Source organism: Choloepus didactylus, chromosome 12 (assembly GCF_015220235.1).
Source record: "Choloepus didactylus isolate mChoDid1 chromosome 12, mChoDid1.pri, whole genome shotgun sequence".
NCBI classification, from domain to species: Eukaryota; Metazoa; Chordata; class Mammalia; order Pilosa; family Megalonychidae; genus Choloepus; species Choloepus didactylus.
The window spans coordinates 97,406,012-97,408,960 of NC_051318.1; positions in this window are offsets into that span (position 1 = coordinate 97,406,012).

Sequence of the window (2,949 nt, forward strand, 5' to 3'; positions counted from 1 at the left end):
ATTTTTCCATTCTTTTCCCCATCTGTTCTTTTGTGTGTAGAATTTCAAGTGTCTTGTTCTCTAGTTCCTGAAATGTTTTCTTCTGCCTCTTGAGATCTGCCATTGTATGCTTCCATTGTGTTTTTCATCTCTTGTGTTGTGCCTTTCATTTCCATAGTTTCTGCCGGTTGTTTTTTCAAACTTTCAATTCCTACCTTATGTTCACCCAGTGTTTCCTTTATAGCCTTCATCTCTTTTGCCATATCTTCCCTGAACTTGTTGACTTGGTTTTTGATTTGATTTAGCATATTTCTTTGAAAGTCTTTAATAGATTGTTTCATTAAAGTGAAACAATATCTCAACTGTATCTTGATTGAGGTGTAAGTTTGTTCCTTTAACTGGGCCATACCTTTGTTTTTCTTAGTGTAGATTATAGTTTTCTGTTGTCTAGGCATCTGGTTTCCTTGGTTACCCCAGTTAGATTTCCCCAGAGCAGAACACGTCCAGATCTCAGAGTGGGGTTATATTCAGTCTCAAGTCTCCCTGTAGGTGTGTCTTAGAGTTTGACAGACTTTTCTGTGAGGTCTCTAGCCACTGTGCTTTTCCTAACCCGCCCAGCAGGTGGTGCCTGTCAGCCTGTCACTCCCAACTGGTGTAAGGAGGTGTGGCCTCTTTAGTTTCTGTTTTGGCTGTTCTCCCCTAGGCTCTAGGTCTGGTTCTGAAGGGAAAGCTGGGCTCTGCCTCCTTACTCTTAGGGAAGATACATCCCCTAGGGAGTTATCTGCATTTGAACTGCTGTCTCTCTGAATCTGTTATCTTCACTCCTGTCTTGGTCAGAGCACTGCCAACTGAGAATGGCCAAGGCCCTCTTCACTGTGAGAGAGAGAAAAAAGGAGAAAAAGACCCCTTAACACCAGTACACAGCCCCCAGTTTCACTCATTGGCCAGAGGTAACACCTAGTCTTCTAGGCTCCCCCTCCTGGGACAGATGCATCTTCTGGTTCTTTAAGGCCAGTCATCACTAAAAGCCTCTGTCTGCTTGTCAGGGGTTTGTAGATTGTATTCAGCAGTCCACATTTACTAATTAAAACCCCAGTTTGAGCTCAGTTGAGCAATATTTGCTTGCTGGGAGAGTGCTGCTTTCTACCACAGTGAGGTTTTGCAGCTCAGTCTGCCATGGGGGGAGGATGATCCTGGTGCAGGTCTGCAGTTTTCACTTACAGATTTTATGCTGTGATCTTAAGCATTCCTCCTAATCCAGTTTGGTGTACGATGTGTGGACAGTCATGGTTGTCCCCCAGCAGTTATTCCAAATTATTTACTAGTTGTTCCTGGTTGTTATTAGTTGTTTCAGGGGACTAACTAAATTCCACTTCTCTCTATGCCACCATCTTGCCCACTCCTCACCTTTGTTTTTAAAAAAAAATTATCAGATTTCATTTTTTTGGGGTGGGAAAGGAAATATTATCAAGTGCCATTTGCCTCTCCTACTTCATAGAAGTTTTTTATTAAGATCATTGCTTATCTTTTAGAAGTTTTAAAATTATTTTTTAAAGTGATGTATAGTGAAATTGAATCTTTGTGATGTATAATTCTATGGGTTTTGACTCAATTTCATAAAATCATGTACTCAACACCTCAATCATAATGTAGAACAGTTTCCTCAACCCCTCAAATTCATGTTTCTCCAACCTTGAAGACTACTGATCTGTTCTCAGATCCTAGAAGATCATATGAAATTAATCACAAAGTATGTAACCTTTTGGTCTTTTTTGCATGTGAAAAATCATCCCTGTTATTGATGCACCAATAGTTTATTCCTTCCCATTGCTGAATTCCATTGTATGACTGTAGGAAAGTTTGTTTATCCATTTATCAGTAGAAGATCACCTTAGATTGTTTACAATTTGTTTCCATTATGAATGAAGCTGCATAGAGCATTTGGTATGAATATAAGTTTTCATTTTTCTAGAAATGTAATTTCTGTGTCATATGACAAGGGTATGTTTAATTTTACAAGACCCATTCAAAAATGTTTTTCCAACTAGCTATACCATTTTGCATTCCCAATAGCAATGCATGAGCTTTAGTTGCTTTGCAACCTTATCAGCATTTGATATTGCCAGTTTTGTTTGATTGTTTTAAATTACAGCAATTATAAGAAGTGTATAGATGTATTTAATTGTGGTTTTAATCTGCATTTACCTAATGACAAGTGATAGTGAACATTTTTTCATAAGCTTATTCACCATTCATTTTTCTTCTTTGGTGAAGTGTATGCTCAGATTTTTGGTCCATTTTTGGATGGAGTTGTTTATCTTCTTATTACTGAGTGCAATAAAAACTTTTTAGTATTTTGGATAAAAGCCATTCATCAGATCTGTGTGTTGCAAATATTTTTTTCCTATCAATGGCTTGCTTGCCTTTTCATTTTCTTAACCATATATTTTATAGAGTAAATTTTAAAAATTTTGATCAAAGATGGGTCTTGCTTTTGGTATTGCATCTAACAACTTTTTGCCTAACCTAAGGTCACAAAGATTTTTCCCTTAAGTTCCCTCCTGGATATGTTACAGTTTTAGGTTTTACCTTAAGGTCTATGATCTGTTTTGAGTTAATTCTTGGTGTAAGATGTGAGATATGGGCCAAGGTTCTTATTTTTACATGTGACTAATTGTTGCAGCAAGACTATTCTTTATCCATTAAATTGCTTTTGCACTTCTTTGAAAAATCAATGGAGTATATTTGTAAAGGGCACTTTCTGGATTCTCAACTGAGTTCTTCTAACCTATATGTGTCTTTTTTTTCACCAATACCACACTCTCTTGAGCTTTGTGATAAGTATTGAAATCAGATAGTGTAATCCCTCCAACATTTTTCTTGTATTTCAAAATTGGTTGACTATCCTAGTTCCTTTTGCTTTTCACATTAGTTTAGAATCTGCTTGTTGATATCCTGCTATATTTTCAC